Genomic DNA, 21,235 nt, shown 5'->3' on the forward strand with positions numbered 1-21,235 from the left:
CTCAGAATACATTCGATCGTTGGATTGGTTTTAAAGCGACCCGGAAGTGTTCGAATTATGGCCGAATGACATCCGCTAAAAGATCAACAACGGACGACGGACATTTGGTTGGATCTACGGGCGGTTTATGTAAGTATTAAGTAGCTGTCAGGTGTTCAGATTAGCTGACCTAGAGTCAGTTGGAGACTTAACAATGTGCATCCTGGTAGTGTAGAGGAAATATTGTGGAGGTACTTTGGCAGCTCGAGTTTTTCGTTGGTTTGTTGCAGTGAGTTGGAGGTTGGAACTGGAGTCTTTTTATTGTGGCAGCTTGCCCCCTACCACTGTTGTGTGTGTTCGGGATGGGGCCCTTTTGCCCCACTAGAATAGGGTTACCTTTAAATATGATATGATGCGGTGACGGGGTCGATATGCAGTCTCAGTGCTTTGGTTGCATTTTGGGGAACGTTGATAATGGGTTGACTGCTGCAGCTAAGTGAAACTTGAAATAGGGGTGATAGTACTGTCTTTTAACCAAGGTGTGAAGGGCGTAGACTGTTGGAATACGAGTAGGGTGGACAACTTTCCATTATCGATTTGCAGGACTATTTGTATGCGTGCAGACAAATTATTTGCAGAGACATCAGAAGACATTTGTTTGGAAGTAGCGGACTAGTTGTCACATAGCATATTTTGGGAGTTTTATTCTATATTCTGCATCGCTGAATCTGGCCAAATCATAGCTTCCAAGTTTTCATATTGCTCATGTGTGACATTTCCATGGTTTCAGTATAGGCACGAGTGACATTTCAAGGCCAAATGTGTGACACTTTGTTGCAATTGAATGTAAGCAATGAGGTCCATGTAAAGAGACACATGCCAGAAATTACACTCTTGAGCAATGAGAAGCTCTAAAAAAAAAAAGCTTGAAAACTGCTGCAAACCCCCTGAAATAGAAGGTCACCAACCTACTTCTTGGGTTAACTTCTTCCCTTGGACTTTACTGTGGGAATGACCTGTCTGTGCAGAGTTAGTGCTGATCAGAGACACTCGGTGTGCAAATGATACTCTCTCCAGCTTAACTCGGTACTACCGCAAGCCAGGGACTTCATGTGATATAACCATGATTGTGCATCCCTGGAGCCCATTTACACTGGCCTCCTGCTCTTGAGATCTCCGAGTGCATTCGAGCCCCCATGATGCTCCACCAGAAGATGAAGAAGTTGTAAACATCCTGGGTGCCTTTGTGATTGGTACCTGGTGCACACTGTCCGCGGGAGGATCGTCTCTGTATGTGACATGGCCGTCAAAAAGATTCCAGTCGGGTCTCTTTTCGTTGCCCAATCAGCACAAAGGGCTGTCCACAAGAGGACTGAGAATGCCAGGACCATTTCCTTAAGACGAGGACTGTCCTTGGCCCAGAGGCAGTATTATGTTACTGAATTGGAACAAAATAAACTAAGCAACTTAAATGGGCTCACACTGAGATCACCATAGCTTACTAGTCGCCTCTAGACCTGAGCACGCCTAACAAATTCTGACGATTGCCAGGATGGTGACTAAAAACCTACACCCACTACTTTGAGCTGCTGTACTGCATTTTGTTGCACATATCACTAACATTGCTTTATAATGTGTGATATAGCATTCAAGTGCGATGATGTGGACATCGGCACTAAAATGCCCTATGCTAACATAAGATGCATGGTTCTTAGCCGGCGTGCTGTAGCCAGTAGGAGATTACAGCAATCTCAATTGTCCCTTTAACAGAGTTGCATGGGAGCAATTTGTATATGAGGTAGGCTTGTAGTGTTACTCCGTATTCTCTGTGGCAGTGCTCAAGGCAGAGTGGAAAGTCAGGGACTGTATGATCATCTAGCGAGTACAACTCCCCATGTACAGATAATAGGTTAGAATATTGACAAGACACACTAAGGTTTTCAAGTTCATAAGGTTGATAAAATGTGTATTGGGTGACAGGAGACAGTGTTTAAGTACAAAGAAATGGTAAATATTGCAGTGTGTGCTCTGTGAAAAACCTATTAACTCAGGCCACCATCGGAACCGCCTGCGTAAGCACATTGAGACTGACCACACAGATGAGCTTAATCGAGTGACAGTGCGTTAGTCTCAGCAAATGTGCTTTAAAGTAGCCTCTCTCGGTAGGGCCTTTGCTGATGAATTGATGTGCTTTCCCCAGTTCTGATGCCTGCATAACATTAGTCCAGAAGGCCCTTATGGTACCTTTTATCACAGCACATCTTCTTGCCTCAGCCGTGCTTCTGTAGCTGTGTGTTTTCAGTCTGATATTCAGATTTAGGCTCAGACTGATTTGCATATGGCCATGTCTGAACTGGGGTGGCAGAGTGGGCTAAAGAACGGTGATGGATTAAACCCAGATCAGTTGACTGGGGGTGAGTGCTTGCAATGTTCAACACTCCGTCCATCATTTCCTTTGGTTTTGCTTTGTTCACCATAAGTTGGCAGGGTATGCTCAGACGTGAGTCCCTTGCTCACTTTGCCACTGGATTCAAGCAAGCCTGGCTGAAGACGGCTGAAATGCCAGAAATTGGTCATAGGAAGCTTGTTTCCGGTCCAGGGAAGACATGGCTTGGCAGTTCGGGCTGGACTGTTCCCATGAGGCACAGGGTCAGACTGATTTGCATATGGCCATGTCTGAAATGGGGTGGCAGAGTGGGCTAAAGAACGGTGATGGATTAAACCCAGATCAGTTGACTGGGGGTGAGTGCTTGCAATGTTCAACACTCCGTGCATAATTTCCTTTGGTTTTGCTTTGTTCGCCATAAGTTGGCAGGGTATGCTCAGACGTGAGTCCCTTGCTCACTTTGCCACTGGATTCAAGCAAGCCTGGCTGAAGACGGCTGAAATGCCAGAAACCGGTCCTAGGAAGCTTGTTTCCGGTCCAGGGAAGACATGGCTTGGCAGTTCGGGCTGGACTGTTCCCATGAGGCACAGGGTCAGACTGATTTGCATATGGCCATGTCTGAACTGGGGTGGCAGAGTGGGCTAAAGAACGGCGATGGATTAAACCCAGATCAGTTGACTGGGGGTAAGTGCTTGCAATGTTCAACACTCCGTCCATCATTTCCTTTGGTTTTTGCTTTGGGTGTTTGAACTGACCAGGCCCAGCAGCAGATACCCCCAGTGCCTGGATACCCTCACAGGGGATAAGCAGCACTTTACAAATCCTAATTGATTGACCTGAGCCTGGTTAGCAGGCTTCAGTGCACGGTTAGAGTCGAAATCCAGCACCAAGTAGTTCAAATGGGCGCAAAAAGTGTGGGAAAAACTGCAACAAATTCCAGTTTGCTCCATATAACACACATTTGGCTGTTGATACAATATTGCAGTAATTTTCGGTAGTGCAGGGTATGACTTTTCAAATATCACCCTCGCAGACCGTAGTCTGGTTCTGTAGTGGGGGCGTGCCAGGTTTCTTTCTTTCTTTATTCAGTTTGTAAATACAAACCATAAAAGTACATACTCATTAAAACATTTAAACATTATTAAAAGAAAATTGAGAAAATGTAAAAATAAAAATAACCAGCACAAGAGAACTTCACATTTAAACCAAATTTAGAGCCTAGGAACTGATGTTGTCAACCAAAGTGCAGAGTGCAAACGAAGTAATAAACACACATCACATATGTGAAAACAACCTACTTAGCACCAAGTTTTCATAAGGCACTTCGAAGCACAGCAACAATTAAAAAATCTTGATTCACAAAAAAATCAAGACAGCTGCAGCGATAGTGTTTTGTCTGCTCTCAAGAGTACACTTTATAAAAGAGACCACACCTAGACATACTTCCAGAGATCGGAGCTTCTGCAAAAATTGAAGTAGCGGGTATGTCTAGTAACTGAGGCACCTTTTAAGGAGCGGTATTAAAAACCTTTTGGTGAAACAACAAAAAAATACAGAATGTGTCAACATTTGCAAGAAGTGCTCATTGCAAGGGCAAACCTTTATAAAATTAGGATCATACTGGCCCAGAGGAAGCCAAAGCCGACTCCTAATCTGATCCAGTTTAAATCTGGTCTGTAGCATCCTATACCAAGTTTTGGGCTCCAAATATGGTTCCAGCCCTAATTTTGTATGGACCAACAAGTACTCCCTATTGGCCGGCTTCAACAGTTTGCTTCCCACCTTCTTGAATCCCTGAGCCTTGATTTAACCCATTTTTTGTCTCTTGTGGAAATGTTAGCTGACTGAAGGAAAATATCGGATCTACCTAGCCTATCGCAGGTATCCTTGATATTGGTTAGCCAGAGGATGCGGGAGCCCCGGTCACATTAAAGGCAATTCAATGTAATCTTGTTATTTAGAGAAGATTTGGGTTGTGCCAAATAGAACACCATAGCATCAATAGTGCCAGATTAATGTCATCAGCTACATAGGATAAGCCAATTCCTCATGAACAGCGTAAGTCGGCGACTGTGGTGGAATACCAAAGATACGTCTACATACTCTGTTCTCATCCTGTAAAAATTTAGCTGCCTTATAACCCCACAAACAAGACCCATAACTGGGGACAGGTAGGCGCTTCCTTTTGTAACTCTCGTCCACGGGTGCGATAGGCTAATTGCCAATTTTGGAGGTTAGACTGGATAGGGAACCAATTTAATTGCAAAACTTAAGTCTCTTATGTTTCAGACTTGGGCCCCAAGACTCCCAAACAAGAAGATTAATGCGTTTTTATGAGAGAAACTTACCGAAGCACAAGAGTTTGCAGCTTCAGACTTTTGGGGCCACGAGCCATGACAAAAGTATGGCAGAGTTCCTAACCAGGCCTCTGCTATCCATAGAGCTTACAAAAGTATCTAAAACTAGCTGGAGGACATTAGGTGTTCTGGACAATAGGACGGTGTCAACTGCGTACAAGAGAGCAGGGACGCTCTGCCTATTCATAGTTGGCATATCCTTTCTCTTGCTAGATAAAATGGAATCCAGAGCATAATATATATTAAAAAAAGACCAAAACTCTTCCTACATTCACCATTGAGCCCAAATTTAATGGTGGCATTCAAATCTGATTGTAGAGATCTTAAAAAGGACACCCGGTCAGAATCAAGCCCCTTTAATTCTAATACATCCCAGAATGTGGACCTGACCACACTGTCAAAAGTGCAGGCCGGATCCATAAATGCTAAATAGACATGACCTCCTTTTGCTAGGGTATATTTGTTAATTAGCAGATGTAAATGAAGGCACTGTTCTTGTGTGCTCAGGCCTGATCTAAAGTCATATGGACCATCGGAGAGAATGCAATTACCAGTAGACCAGGATATGATTCTGTTGAGAACTACCCTGCCAATGACTTTTTATCATAGAGTCTGAGGGACATGAGTCTATAGCAACTAGGGGAGTCCCTGTTTCATTTTTTGAAAATGGGCACAATTATGGCTGGCTGCCATGACTCCGGAATGCAACTCTCACATGCAGCCCTGGCAATGGCAGGTGTCCCCAGATCACCTCCAATTTATAAAAGTCCATAGGGACCCCAGAGCTTTGTACTTGGGATTTCCACAGATTGCCTCCGCAACTTATTCTACTGTAAGTTCGATAGCCAATGGATACTTAGGCAAATTAATATCAAGTGCCCCAATATCAATGTAGGCTGAGTGGTAAACTTGGCTAAAGTGTTCAACCCACATATCTGCGCTAATATTAGTACAAACCAAATGAGAATCGGGTTTGCAGGATTCTATTGTTATTAACTGTGTTTCAGGACAGACCGGTATTTCTTGCCCTACAGGAACTGACCACAGTGGTCCAAACTCCATCCCTGAAATTCAGCCTCCCTCTTAGTGATAGCCAACTTATAACACCATCGATTGGCAGCAGTAGCTGCCCTATCCCTTGGGATTCCCTTCAAGCACTATAAAGGCACCTCTGAGCCTCCATACAGAGCCTATCAAACCAATAATGTGTAGGTTTCTTGTTATTGACTATAGGTTTTAGAAAATTAGATCTAATAGTGTTATCTATGGTAGCAAAAAATCCACACTGCATTTTAGTTTGTCAGCGGGTCTAAGGCAATCAAAAAGCAGCGTCAGATGGTGTCAGGTTTAATATCTTTTTAATTGGGGTGGGTTAAACTAGAGGGGTGTACCAAGTTGTTTCTACTTAGTACACCCCTCTAAGTCTGAATGTCCATTTCTTGATAAACGTGTCACAAGTTGTTTAAAATATTACTTTCTTTTGGATGGCTCAATAGCCATTCTATCTTAAAGTATGGTGCTCGAGGATAGTGTGTGGTTTGCTTTAATGAGCGGGACTTTTGGGAGTACCGTGCAAACCAACTGTATGGCATATCTTTGATGGATGAGTGTGAACAGTTCTGTGTAACGTTCTTATGACATGTCTCTGTTCCCTTTGGATCAATGATGGGCACATGATTAGGAGAATTGCAAATGAGTGGTCTTCTACTTCAGATTGCTTGCCATTGGTGGATTAGGCAGTAGGTGAAGGATTGTCTGTATACTTTTATGATGGTACTTGAATTTGGGATTCTTCAGTGGCAGCCTATAAAGAGGGAGCTTTGTTAAATTATGTAGTGAAGAAGCTGAAGTATACTTTTAGCCAATGTCTCTGGTATGGTTTTTGTGAATGGTGTGCATCCATATTGATTGAGGTGAATTTTCATGTGTGGTGAAGTGGCACATTTTTGGTGACCAACAAATCAAATATGCCATTACATGTTTCAAGATGGAGTGTGTTATAGTTAAGCGGTTCTTAACCTGTGGTGCACTGTGCCAATTCAGGGGTCTACGACTGCATAGAAAATGAAATAATATTAACAGATTAGTAAAGCGTATACAAATAAGAAGTGAGATATATAACATTTTTTTAAACGGTCTGTAAAAGTGAAGGAATTTGAGGCTTAAAATTGAGCTTGTTTCTTCAGATGGATTCGTGGGAGCAGTGCAAGTGCATCAAACCGAATATAGCATGGAGAATGTGTGGCCTCAACTTAGTTTTTTAGTTTGTTTTTTAATTAAATATTTCATAATTTTTATATATATATATATATATATATATATATATATATATATATATATATATATATATATATATATATGATAAATGCTTATTTCTATGTTTTTCTTTATTTTGCAGTTGAAATTAAAGAAAGTGCTTAGGCCAGATTCCCTAGATTCTACTAATGATCTATTAGGGCTCCCTGAACTCCAGTTATGATTCACTGGGGTCCCCAAATTCCAGTAATGATTAAGTGGGGGTCCACAAAAGTCAAAACATTGAGAACCACTGTTCTAGATGATTGGTGTGCTTTAGATTGAAAGTGCGCTGGTGAATTTATAGTGACTTAACTGTTGAAGGAGAGTGTTTTAAAAAAAATAAATATATATCTCACCCGCTGATAAATGTTAGCTATCTGTAGTTAAAAGATCTATCAAAGACAATACCAGTGCCTACAATAGGCTTTGGCTGGCTCTTTGCATATCATCGGATGGCTTTCTTGTCAATTTAGTTAGCTCTGTTCTTGTATAATAGTTTTCCTTCCTTTTCTTGTCCCTTCCCTGAAGCATAGCTTTTGCACCATCCTTATGATTGCATGATTTGTCTTCTTCCACTGCTCAAATTTAAGGAGCTACTTTTTAGGTTTGGATGGACAGTGAAGCTGTCCGCTCGCCTTTTTGTTACAGATTCTTTAAAATATCCAAAGACTGGTGCTTTGACACCGTCTGGACGAATATTTCTTGCTCACCATTGGCTGTTAAGTGTATCATTGTGCCATCTGGGATGTGATTCTCTAAAGAGTATACTGTCACATGCAATTCTTTATCTTCTCCATACTTCTATACAGAAGGAAGTGCCTCTTTGCTACCCCCCCCCCTCCCTCCCTCCAGCAGTGGCAAAGCTTGAAGTACTGTCTTTAATGTGCTAACCAGCGTCTCTGAATTCCTTGTCTCTGCATGCTTTCAAACATTAAAGTCAGGCCTATTGACCTTGCTTGCAATGCATGTTTCTTTTTATTTCAGCGCTCTATGGGAGTGCGTGTGTTTGTTTCTGTATTTTACTTTGTAGCTAACCTTAAACTTTGTCTAAAATCATGGATTTTGCTTATATTTCTGTGATGAAAACTTCAGAAATCCACAGAAATTGCTACCAGCCAGCATTACTTCACTTGTACCAATAACAAGCATTGGCATAGCCAATAGGTCTCGCTTTTGGGACCTTATAAGTATTTAGTTATGCAGCACAATATCTTTGGTGCAACAACATCAACTGTTGCATGGCTAAACACTTATAAGCTCCCAAAGGCGAGACCAATTGGCTATGCCAATGCTTGTTTACTTTGAACTTCTCAGATTTTATTGATGAATTAGAAGCTGTCTGACAGAGGATTCCTGGTCATTCGGCTCACACAGTGCAGGCCTGTAATTTAATAAATAACATTAACAATGTTATCAGAAGGTCTTGAACCCATGACTAAGACAGGATGAATTAAATCTTCAAGAAACATTGTAGATGCAGATATCATCAGACTGCCCCAACATGAAATTTTAATTTCTTGTGTACTTTTGTTTTTAATCTAGTTTACCTGGAAATCTAAAGTGCCAATTTCACACTAGGCCAGCCTTTTCCAGAGTTGGCGACCCAGGGATGAAGCTGTCAAAGTCGCAATTTGTTGAGATCTGCATAGTCCAGAGTTATTTATGTTACGTTACATAGTACAGATGGCATACTGCACTGACTCTGTGCTCGCTGTAGACCTTGGTCTCCAGAAGACAAAGCGCTTTAAGAAAATATCAAACATAAAGTGATCTTCCTGGCATTAATGTCTTCTAACCATGTACACCTCAAGATGGGTATTTGCTACAGAGAGAATTCAGTCGAAATGTTCTCGGTCTGATGTCTAATGCAGAAACAGTCGGAAAACATGGTTGTGCAACAAAAGAAAAGCAGCAAACACTCACCAAGTCAGACTTCTTTGGCACACACCTTGATGGGAAATGCTTAACCGCCTTTTCGTCAGGTGTGGGATGCGGAGCACTCCACGTCCCCTCTTCTGAGTGGTGCTAGAAGCCATGATGTCCGCTGCCTGACTTACGTCCAGATATGCGACAAACCTGTGTTAACAACTTGGGGAGGGGAGCTGAAAGTTTCACCATAGTTGCACTGTAACACATCAAAGCCTCAAAACAGAGAAGCCGAATGACCCCCACATACAGACACATAAAACATACTGCAAATAAAGATGGGGGATTTGGTAAACAGAGGCAGCACTCATACAGTTGATCTATGGTACCCGGCTCGCTGTGCACAAGTTCAAATAAGGGAAGTGTCTTTAAATGTGTGGTATGACTATTCAAGACCAGAAGAAAATCAACCACAGGATAGGTCCCCTGAGTGAAAGACAGGGAAGCCACAACGTTAGAGCAAGCTCACCCCACCCTCTGAAAACTATTTTATTGACCCTTTCTTTTAATTTTTTTCATCAAATACAAGCAGTACACATTGCACTGTTTATTTTCACAATCGTTCGAAATGCTTTGTACCAAGAGTGCCTAGTTTTCTGTGCTGATTATTGGATTACTTCCATTGCTAATATCGTCCTGGGTGTCTAGGTCTAAACTGGCTCTTTGAGGGCCACCCTCCGAAAAGGATGCCTGCATGCAGAAGCTTCCACACAATGTGCCTACCTCTGAGGGACTTCTGTAGGAGGATTATCCAATGTGAACTGCACCCTGGGGGTTGGGGAGGAGAAGGTGATGTGGAGATAATAACAAAAACAAGCTAGCCAATCCCTTGGTTGAACATACTCTGGCAGTCGTGATGAAGAGGGAGGGAGTATACTATGTAAAGTGCACTCGAATTGGAGTATCCCTGCTGCCTGTTGGCAGTTGTTAGCGCTCTGCAGATATTCCGAAGTGCTCATTGGCTGTGGAGTCAGCGCGTGCCTCATGTGATGTTGGTAAATACACAGTCGTCCTGTGACGTTTGACGGATCTCGTGCGGGTTGGAGTAGGCCGACCTGTGCTCTGCTAGGGGAGTGTCTTAAGGGGAGGTAGTCAGGATCTGGCAGTTAGACCTGAGACTGGTGGTGACAGTTTGTTGCGGTGTGCGCATGCCCTCCTACTTTGATGTGCGATTGTAGGGGAGGGGAAAGTTCTGGGTTTGACTCCGAATGGTGAGTTTGAGTGATGGTCAGACACAGGAGCCAGGACATGGATTCCCTGCAGCAGCGGTCGATTTCAGACTGACAGCCTACTGTGAACTGAACGGCCAATCCCCGTTGGTTGTTTTCCTAAAGTGCTGTCCACGTTTCTGTAGCTCAGCGTTGTCGGTAAATGACACACGAAGCTGGCTTCTATAGTGTTATGTTATGTTGTCTGCAGTGGTGTCCCACCCTCCTCCCAGTCACTCAAGTAGCTTACCCCACCCCGGTCTGTTCTTGTTGCTCCTTCACCTCCCTCCTATGGCTTGTCTTATTTCACGGCTTTGAGCCGTCGTGTAAACTTAAAAAAACAGGCCACTAGAGACACTGTGAGGTGGTAAATCCCTGGTGGAGGAGACAAATGCAGAGGGTGTTTAATGCTTCCCCCTTGCTAGTTATTGTGTGTCAATCATCATGTTGTGTTTGTCTGCTACAGCCGAAAACACAGTGCAGTAGGATACAGGCCAAACACCTGTTGGGTACTTGGGTGTGAATGCAACACTTTACCCACACTGCACGTGTTTCTTCCTGGAGTAAGGCTGTAAACAGCGCCACGGTGGAAGCTGTATCCAGCACTGCAGGTGGCAGCACAATGCACTTCTTTGCTGAGTGCACCACTTTGTGAACTAATAGCAGTGCTTAATTTGAGCCAGTGGTTTCCGGTGCTCAGTACCAACACTTAATCATTGTCACCGGTGCTTTTCATGAGCACCAGTTAAGGGCATATTCATTTTTGGTGGGTACGGGGAGATTAAGTGATTTTCCCAGAATAATCACAGGATATTAGGCCAAGTCTGTAGACTCGATGCTGGTTCTCCAGCTCCGAAGTCGGCGGCTCTGGCCGTTACGCCACATCATCTCCTCTCGTTCATGGTTAGCAGTTGGTTCTGTTTTAGACGGCGCTAACAGGAGCAGAGGGCTGGTGCAAGGTGCCACCTTATGAGAGCCCCTGCACGTGTTTTTTTTATTTTTATTTATTTATTTTATTACAAATTAACCACTGACTAATAGACTACAAGGCACGGGCTCGCTATGTTTCTGTGGCTTATTATTGCGACTGTTAAAAAAAGCCTCTGCGTTACATGGGTGCGACTGAGAACACTGTGTGTGCAAAGGTTGTGTCCACATACGAGTGAACGCTGCCTGACTGAGTTCATGATGGCGCATCAGGGAAATGTGCATAGTGTGTGGCTGCACACATGTACACTGATTGCCGGTATTTGTTTTAATTACCTATGGGGGGCACATGTGTCCTGATTGCATAGAAGTGCACACTACTATTGTGTGCCTGCTTACGTCATAGCTGCCAGCAAGCCTTCCTCCTTTCATCTGTGTTGTTCTTATGTGCGCATATGTTGTGGCTGAATGTAGGGGTTAGGTGGGTTGTCTGTACATGTGTTGATCTTGTATGAACTTGTTTGCGTGAAGAGTGAAATGTGTTTCTACACGCATGCGTACACCACTGGCATCAGTATTTTGGTGGTTGTATATGTATGTTGTAGTGGGCTAAGAGCGCGCATGTGTGTTCGTTTCTGTCTACACGTGCATAGTCTGTAAGCATTATATCTCTGTGTTGGTTATGTAGAGATGAGAATGAGTGAATGCGCGCGTGTGAGAGGCACCCTGTCTGCATATACGTATTTATAGTGTGAACACAAGCGTGTGCGTGTTGAATCCGAATAAAGGGTCAGTGCACATGTGAGAGAAAGAAAGACATTGAAAATATTTACACCAGTCTGAAGACAATCGCATAATAAATCGCCAGAGTACACTAAGTAATTCATCATTCCATGTCGGCATGTGTCAGTTGATTTAAACTTACTTCACACTCTGTCAGAGGCCAAGTGGAAGTGTGATTGTTCTCAGAGTGCCCGAGTGCAGGTATGCGTGCGCACACATGCCTGTGAGACAGCTTGTGCCACACTTCCAATTGACCCACCTTTCTGAGCACTGTAAGGGTAAATCAGATGGTATTCGATATCCCGACCTCAGGAGGATGGAAGGCCAAGTTGGACTTCCCAGGAGTCAAAGCATTGGCCTTCCTGTTAATGCAGATGACCGGAACGAGTATTTAACTCGCAGAGTCGTCTTGCTGTCCAGAAAATGTAGAATTTCTCACGTTTCAAGGAATAGCATGTTGTCTACGTTTCCACAAAAGCTGCCTTTAAGGAAGCCTGCATTCTGTAGCTTATATCCGTGCTTGGTGAATGGTCAGTGTGCCCCAGCCAGAACAGCGTGGAGGAGTAGCAAAATACAGAGATAGAGAGAGGAAATGAAAGACACGAGACAGAGGTTGAGCAAGGCACAATGGAATGAGATTGATGAGAGGACTATGAAGTAAATATAACATTAACAAGGCGCAGATTGACATGTTGGAAGACGTGTCTAGTGAGAAGTACAGGCAAATGAAACTGACGAAAACAGAGGGGGAGAAGGGAGGGGTGAGTGCGTTCTAAAAAAAAAAAAAAAAACTGCATTGGCCGTAAAAGTAACGGCCGCGCGGCTGAGAAAGCGATTGTGATCCAAGCGAAAGTGATCGCAAGTGGTGCGTGCGCGGCAGTGATTGCGCTGGAAGAGAGGCAGATGCGCGCGTGAACGCAGGCGTTAGGCCAGCGAGGTAGCACTTTAAAAACCTGTATACTAAATGTCTCGCAGAGTAGCGCATGCGCTGGCTCAGGCGAGACCTAGGAACGATGCGCCACTTGTGTGGCTGGGCCTAGTGCCTGCAGCAGGAACAGATTAAACAAAGGTCAACAGGAGCTCTTACGAGGAGACTTCCATTGACCTCGGACTGTTGAGGTTTTAGGGGTGAGTGTGGGGCCTGATGTCAGGATGGGCCAGTCCCACCTCATTATTTAAAAAAATATATTGCCCTGTCATCTGCTGGGCTTTCAGCCCCTGGGGGCAAACTCCTTTTCTGCAGTTTATGGAGGTCAAAATACTGGTTTGTCCGCTTTGGAGTGGGGTGTGGTCAATGCCAGAGTGCAACACCTGTGCCCCTTTCTTTTGCCCCAAATGGTAAATGCCCTGTGTGTAGTGGCCTTTCTTCCTCACTGGGGGGCAGATTTGGGGCAACCTCCCCAATTAGGGCAAACTTAAGATACCATTATCCCTTCTGGGGTGAGGGTAGGGCTCAATGCTAGGGTAAGCTGCAAGGTTCTTTTGTTCGTTTTGGTCCCATTTTGAATTCCCTGGTTTCAAGGAGGCTTTCTCTGCGGAATGCGAAATTACCCAAATTCCGCGGGCGTAAAGGAATTTACCCTCCCAGGCCTAACTATAACCCTTTCTGGGACAGGGTTATGCAGGCCTCAAAAAATACACTCGCCCACTCGCAATGTCGAGTGAGATTTTATCTGGTCGAGCTAATCTTAGCATTTACTCTACCGTACTGGCGTGTTCTCTTAAACTGGAAGGAACAGGTGTACTGTTCATTCATAAAGTGAATTGGCAATGAAGACATCTTTAAATATTTTTGGGCTTGACATATTTGCTGTCTGTTCAAGGACAAAGGTCAAATGTCAGTTTGTCTTTTTACTAATTGTTGCTTATCTGTTCCTGGAAAATGTTTTTTACTTTTCTTTCTCTTATTATAGTTGGTGCTGTTTGTCAAGGGATTTATTTAATTGCAAAACAAAAGGCTGTAAAATGTCATTTTATTTCTAACTCACATTTAAACAGCTTGTAAATTAATAGTACAATTATTTCAAAATATATCAGGAATTATGAAATAACGTTTTTTTAATCCAGAAGTGTGATGCAAACAAAGGTTACATAGGAGCAAAACAAATCACAACACTTTACTTGGTGATGTGCAAATGACAAATATTTGCAGAAACTCGATTTCCAGACATTGTCAGTCAGTCAAAAGCTTTATTTCGGCAATTACTGCCATAAAAGCACAATAAGATAGGATTAAAAATACAGCATCGTAATAAAATTTGAATATTAAAGATTAAAAAGAAGAAAATAAGAGATCGAAACAAATAACAGGTAAAGGTGCTGTTTAGATTTAAAGCCCTGTTAACAGGAAGATAACAATAAAAATAATTCTCACTCCCACAGAGATATTAGATCATTAGAGTGTTTAGACTAGGAGCGGTATATTAAATGGAGCAGTTTTTGACCATATAAGGAAAAGTATCATCCTCTTGCACCATACCTTTTAAAAAACAATATAAATAAGCTGGTAGACATGATTTAAAATTTAAACATCAGTAATAACATTTTAAAATCACGCTAACAAATCTCAGCTCTAACTTTTCACTAGGCATCTGCGTTTACACCACACAGCAAACAGAAATTTGGATATAGCAGCAACAAGGACCGGATGTGTATCATATTTCAGTAGCCTAAAAACCTCTCTACCATTTCTAATTCCCAAATTCCTACAGAGCTGAAAGACCCATTTAGATCTGGCGGCCTTATATGCGGGACAAAAAAAGATCACATGGGTCTCAGTCTCATCTGTCTCGTTACACCCGTGACATAATACTTTGTTGGCCCCCGCCTAGTTGTTAGTAAATGCATAGAGAGGGTGCATCCCGTGTTGGAATTGAAGAAAGAGTATCTTGGCTAAAAAGGGTTGAATGAGATCAAGAGCTGGCTCCAATTTGTAGTCTATTTTAACATCTAAAAACCTAGAGGTTAGACTAGATGTCTCTATCACCCTACTGGTACACATCAGTCGGTATTCTTTTAAAGCGGAGGTTAGTGACTGTTTAGAGGTGTCAAGACAAGATTCCTCGGGAGAAGACCACAAATCACTCCTCCCAATTTGACAAAAGGTATCCCGAATATAGGACAGCCAAGGGATTTTTTCCGCCCCCCGGATGTGCATAACTGATTCTAGTTCCTCTCTGTATATAACCAGCTCAGGGGTACTCCATAACCTTCGAAAATACAATAGTGGGCGAGAGGCTATCACTTCAGTGATAGGGAGAATACCCAGATCCATCCTTAGAGGGACTAAGGGAGTACTTTGAGGGAGACCCAAAAGTTGCCTTAAAAAAATATTTTCGGTCAGTGCCAGAGATTTAGTCTGGCAGTGACCCCATAATTCAGCTCCGTAAAGGGTGGCACCCCTTGCTTGGACTTTATACATTTCTACAAGGGGGCCAATAACCCTTACGACACGGCTCCTATGGACTTTTAAAATCCCCCCACTAACTTGAGTAAGTTTTAAGTTCGCCATGGCGATCTGTGGGCCCCAGTCCATTTTATCACTTATGGTAAGCCCTAAATAATCAAAGACTGGGACCCTTTCTAGGGGCCTTTCGTCCATTTTGGGATGTGGGCAATTTGTGGAGTTGGCATGAAACACCATATACTTTGTTTTCTTTATGTTTACCTCAAGATTCCTTTTCTTACAAAACGAGCCAAACTTCTCTAGGACATGTTGCATCCCCATAGGTGTTTTAGATCGGAGCAGCGTGTCAACTGCAAACATTAGAGCAGGAATTTTACGATTGGCAAGTTTAGGGGAGTCTATATCCTTAACTGATAAGAGATCTTCAATTAGCCCATTTAGAAAAAGGGAGAAGAGAGTTTGTGCGAGAACGCAACCTTGTCTCACGCCCTTCTCTATAGGAATCAGAGCAGAGAGTTCCCCTCTATTTCCAAATCTAATTCTGGTGAAATTGCCTTCGTGGAGGCGTTTTATCTGTAGACAGAGATAAACTGGAGCCCCCATCTCTTAACAGCAGGTCCCACAACTGATCTCGGTCTACCAAATCGAAAGCTGATTTGAGATCCACGAAAGTGAGGTAGAGGGAACCACCCTCCAACATGATGGTTTTCCAATAGATTAATTGTAATCTAAACAACTGATCTATAGTTGAAGGTTTGGATATAAAACCAGCTTGGAGAGGGGTAAGTATGTTATGGTCTTCCATCTATATCTGGAGTCTTCCCAAGAGAACACGTGCAAAGATCTTTTGCGATACATCAATTAGGCTAATAGGCCTATAGTTTGCCGGATCTATTGGAGAACCTTTCTTGTAGATGGGAATAATCTCAGCACCCACCCACGTTTTGGGAGGTGACAGACCAAGAAGAATTGCATTAAAAAGAGACCACAGGTATGGAACCCAGACTACCTGGTCAGTTCTGAATAAATCTCCTGGGACCCTATCCAATCCAGGTGCCTTGTTGGGCAAGACTTTGGCCAAAGCCGTTCTCACCTCAGCCAAGGAACAGAGGGGAATGTCTGTAGGTGGAACATGAGTAGAATGAATTACTGGCAGCCCAGTTACAGCTGTTCCTATTTGGGACTTAGAGTATAACACTTGGAAATGGTCTCGTCAGATTTCCTCCCTGAGGTTTGGCTCAATTGCATTCTTATCATCGGGGTTGCCTATCTTCACCAAATTCCAGAACCCTCTAGGGTCCCTAACGTCCAATGCTTTCTTAATGGCCTGCCACCTATCAATTTCCCATTCAGATTTTGCTTCTAGTATGAGTTTTTTAAAGAAAGCCCTTGCCTCCCTAATACGTGAGATATCACCCTCACGTAATTGAGTCAACAGAGCTTTCCTTGCGTCTCTGCAGGCCCTATTATACCAGGGAATAATACCTCTTTGTTCCTCTCTTTTTTGGGTTGAGGTAGAATAATAGAACTCTGCCAGGATTTCAACCAAGTCCTGGTGGTTGTCCCCCAACTCCACTAAAGAGTCAGTACCACCACATCTGTCTGTAATAGAGCTAGCCTTTACCAAGAAGGGTAATATGGATGTGTACAGTACAGCCTTTGCCTCCGGTGTTCGTAAAAAAGTTCCCCATCGGATTCTTCTACCTCCCTCTGCTATATATTAATTAGAGGGGGGTGCAGTGGACTCAGGTTGCCCTGCTGCCAATTGACACCAATCCAGAGTAATAACCAGTGGATTGTGATCGCTTTCAGGATGGGGCTGTACCAGGAAATTCACTATCCTATGCCAGATATCCACCTTCACCAGAATATAATCAATTGTGGATGCCTGGCCGTTTCTTTCAAAGGTGTGTTTCCCAGGGTTGTCTGCATATATTCGACCATTACATGCCCTCAGCGAATGATTAAGAGTGAGTGAGGTCAACTGCAAGGCTAGGGGAGTCCAGCCCCTCAATAGATAATGATTACACGTTGGGATTCCCCATGTCGAATCCTCATCACCCGTTATGGGGTGGGATAACCCGTTTAAGGGTTCAAAGTGGCAATTAAAATCTCCACCGATAATAGGTAGAACTTGTTCAGGCAGCGACGCCAGAAAGGCTGACAGACAATCCAACGTCTGTGAAGTCTGCCCATACCTTACAGGACGAGAGTAAAAGTTAATGATAGCTACTTTGGGGAAATCATTCAGGGATAAGATAATACATAAAATATCAGGGGAGCGGGTTTCTATCGGATTAACTAAGCAGCCGAGATGTATACGAATCCAGATACCCAAGCCCCCAATGGTCTATCCCTAGGCCCCTGAACTGCCTCTTTACAATAAGTGGCAAACCCTACTCTATGCAAGGGCTTCAGTGCCCAGGTTTCCTGAAATAAACATATCTCATGTGTATCGATAAATTCAACCCACTCGGGATAATCATTTTAGGGGTTAACCCAGCTATATTCCAAGATAGCAGGCTTAGCCCGAATGGTGAGGCTGCCTTAGGACTCTGCAAGTCCATGATAGAGATCCCTCTCTCAGGGGCCGCAGACAGGGTCTTCTCCTCAGAGCTACCAAAGTTTTCCACGGTAGAATCCTGATGGCTGACTACTTCCCCTTTGGCAAGCCCCTTAAATGCCCCACTGTTGCTAGTCAATAGAGAGTTATCAAGCGCCATAACTCCCTGAGATAATTGTGCAAATCTAGCCTGGGGAAAAAAGGTCGATTGGCCCATGATGAAATTAATATCCTGTTGGCTCCCCATCCTGCCTGGTGGGCTACGATATACATCCCTCCCGAAATCACCAATGTTTTCCCTGATAGTTTCTTTATTCACAAATTCCCTATTCAAAGTAAGTGTCTGGGCGTTAACATTATCTCCCTCAGCAATTCGCAAAGTTTGGCTGTTCAAAGTCAGTCAATCCACATGGTCCAGGCAACTAAATCTGTTTGATAGAGGGAGAGCAAAAGGTGGGGGTTTATCACAATTACATCGTCTATTAATTGCTCTCTCCACCTGCGGCATGAAATCATTCCCTTCCCTTCGTTGCCCCCTACTATTTGATGGCAAAAGGCTAGAGTGGGGGGGATAGAAATACAGTAAAGAAAAGGACCATATCCCTTTGGTCGCCCGCGTCTGATGCCAATCGCATATATGTTCAACTATCCTACTATCTCTAAAGTTGATCAAAATGCAATTGCCATCAATGTCTTTATTTTTTCTCCCTACCCAAATTACTCTATGAGCGAATAATATTTCACTGTGCACCTGTGGTGGTAGTGGTCTATCGATATTTAACCAGTGGATGCACTTATTTTTCAAATCAGAATACGATTCGTCTTTACCTTGAGCCAATCCCGGGACACCAGCCAAGACAACAACATACAGGATTGATTCTGGAGGCAAGTCTACACGTGGCAAGTTAGGGCTCTTAGAATCACAACTTGGGGGGAACCTACCAGATTCATCAGCTTTGTTCTTTCTCGATGAGCCTATCAAAGGACCACCCCCCTGGGTAGGAATCGCTGGGTTTGTAACCTTGTTAGAAGCTCCCTCACCATGTATTGCTTTGCCAAATTTCCCAATGATGCCCAACTCGACAGATCCCCGTGGAGAGGCTAATATTGTATTAGAATGCAAAAGGGAGCATAAACTAGACGGGATAGGGAGATTAGCACTTAAATTGGAGGTTACATCAGATGGCCTAGGGTAATCCCCCCGTAACAATTATTGGTCAGATGATTATTTGTAAAAGATAGTTCTAAATATGAAAGTTTGTCTTCAATTAGAGATAGTCTTTCAAGAAGTGGTTGAAGAGAAGAGGTAAATAATGTTCCAATTTTCACCAGGAAATCCTCTCCGACTAGGTGTGCAAGGGGATCCATTATAGCAGTTTGATGGACCCGTCAGAGGAAAAGATGGTCGAGTCTCCGTCCCAGGGGATGATACTATAAGCTCCGTCACACCCGTTCCACGGGGTATTTGAGGCTTCTGGTTTTTAGAATTTGTTTTCCTCTGCAAGCCCCCACCCCGCTTTCTCTTTGTGGCAGGTTCCTTAGGTTGAACCACAACTTGGGTGGCGGTATTACAGATTGACCTTGTTTTTGGACGGGGGGATAAACGAGAGACACGCTCTTTAAGTGCCGGATCCACAAACTCGATGGTAGGAGCAGGCTCCGCTAGGGACAGAATGATAGTAGGACTCACTAAGGCCTGTGAGGGCTGGTAACTTTCTTCGAACAGGGGGTGAGTATTACAACTCATGTCGGTGTGTTGCTCTGGTGACCTTGCGTGCGTGATCTTACCTAAAGATGATCGCTTTGAGGACACGGGGTCCAAAGATAAACGCCGCTCAGTCAGGGCAATTTCGTGGTCCAGTACTGAGGTAGCCTGAGTGATGAACCGATCCAATGACCCCACCACTGTCCCCCTGTGAGAGAGATCCTCCCCTTTCCTCCTTTAGAGGCCATAGGTAAGGCCAGCACTAGAGCTACACCTTTGATCAAAGTTCCAATTAATGGCACGGATGAAAGACAAAACTAGTCACTCATACTGACCTTATAATTATAGTTGTATCAGAGGGGGGGCCCGACCCGACCTCACCCTTGTACCGCAAGGCGTGAAGTAGTGACTGATGGGAGGGGCTGGTGCAAGTGACCACTGGGTCTTGTGGTCCGCTGGTCTCCAAACAGAGTCCTCCCTGCGCCTCTCTTCATTCAGGGAAAAACAGTTCCTCAGGTGCAGTAGGTAGTCCCCTGTTCACAATCTTTTCGGAATTTGTACCACCTTGGTAAAACAGTTCTTTGCATTCGAGGCAACACAGGACTGAAATCTGTCTGGGGTCCCACTGGGGTCAATATGGTACTGCTTGGGCCTGTGGATGGGGGCCTGTTGCCAAGTGAATCCCACCAGTCTCCAGCAGCTTGCTAATAGATAGCAGCTTACTAATAGATAAAAGCGGTCCCTGGCAGGCCCATTATCGTGTGCAGTTTGTCCTCAATGTCCTCGGTGGCCCTGTCGTTTAGGCCACCTGACTAAGTCTGTCTCCGGACACCCACGATTAAATGCAGAGTCCCCGACGGTTTTAATGCAATTCCGGCTAGTACGCCACTGGGTTTTGCCGGTATGCCCGCTACTAACCATGCCCACAGTCCTGGTGCTTAAAAAAAACTTCGAGCCCCCTTACGCTGGAAAAGTCGGCTCGCAGCGCGCCCAAACTGCTGCAACCGCCGCAGCCCTCCGGGCACGGAAACGTACCTGTGTCAGCGGCTGTCCACACTTTTTCGAGGCTTCCCCCCCCCCCTCCTCACTCCGGGGTCCTCGAAAGCTCTCCCTGTCTCCCGCGGAGCTTTCCTCTTTGGTTCCGCGCACTGGAGGCGTCTCCCTCGTCAGTGATCCGCCCCTCGTTCCTGCTTCTGCTTCCCTTCCTCTCCTCCGGTTTTACTTCCGTTCCGGCTGTATGTGGTGTTCTATCTTTCTTGATTCTTTGTTCCGGTGAATTTCCCAGTTACGGCCTTTCTAATAAATATCAGTTGTGGTGCCATTGTGTCAAGTCACACTCCAGTCTTCTTAACTCCCTGCAACAGGTAGGTTTCTAAGCGAGTGTGCTTTCCGATTCTCTTCAGCTCTGTGTGTTTGTGTTCTGACCCGGATCATTCGACACTATATAGTTTTAAAATCCACATGTCCATAGGAAATTCTGTGGGCATTTCAATGTAAAATCTGCTGATTGCAAATGACTGTGCTGCTACTTTATGCTTTAGTTATGTATTTATTGAAAGTGACAGTTTGGAAACATGAGTTCAGAAGCATTCCTGCCCCTGCACTGACGACAGTGAGGTTAATGAACTGAGACAAGTCGGCGGTCATGTGTATCCTATATGTGGCTTGATTTGTGTTATATATGGAGCAAAAGTTTA

General features: G+C 44.0%; 1 protein-coding gene across 1 annotated transcript in view; it reads left to right on the forward strand.

Annotated features, from left to right (window-relative positions):
* The first annotated feature begins 7 nt into the window (after positions 1–7).
* RAB40C (RAB40C, member RAS oncogene family) overlaps positions 8–21,235 on the forward strand; it is a 224,835-nt gene continuing 203,607 nt past the window's right edge. Inside the window, exon 1 of the mRNA XM_085632143.1 lies at positions 8–129. The gene's annotated coding sequence lies outside the window, so the exon portion shown is untranslated. The remainder of the gene's footprint in view (positions 130–21,235) is intronic.

Source organism: Triturus cristatus, chromosome 10 (genome assembly GCF_964204655.1).
Source record: "Triturus cristatus chromosome 10, aTriCri1.1, whole genome shotgun sequence".
Lineage (NCBI taxonomy): Eukaryota > Metazoa > Chordata > Amphibia > Caudata > Salamandridae > Triturus > Triturus cristatus.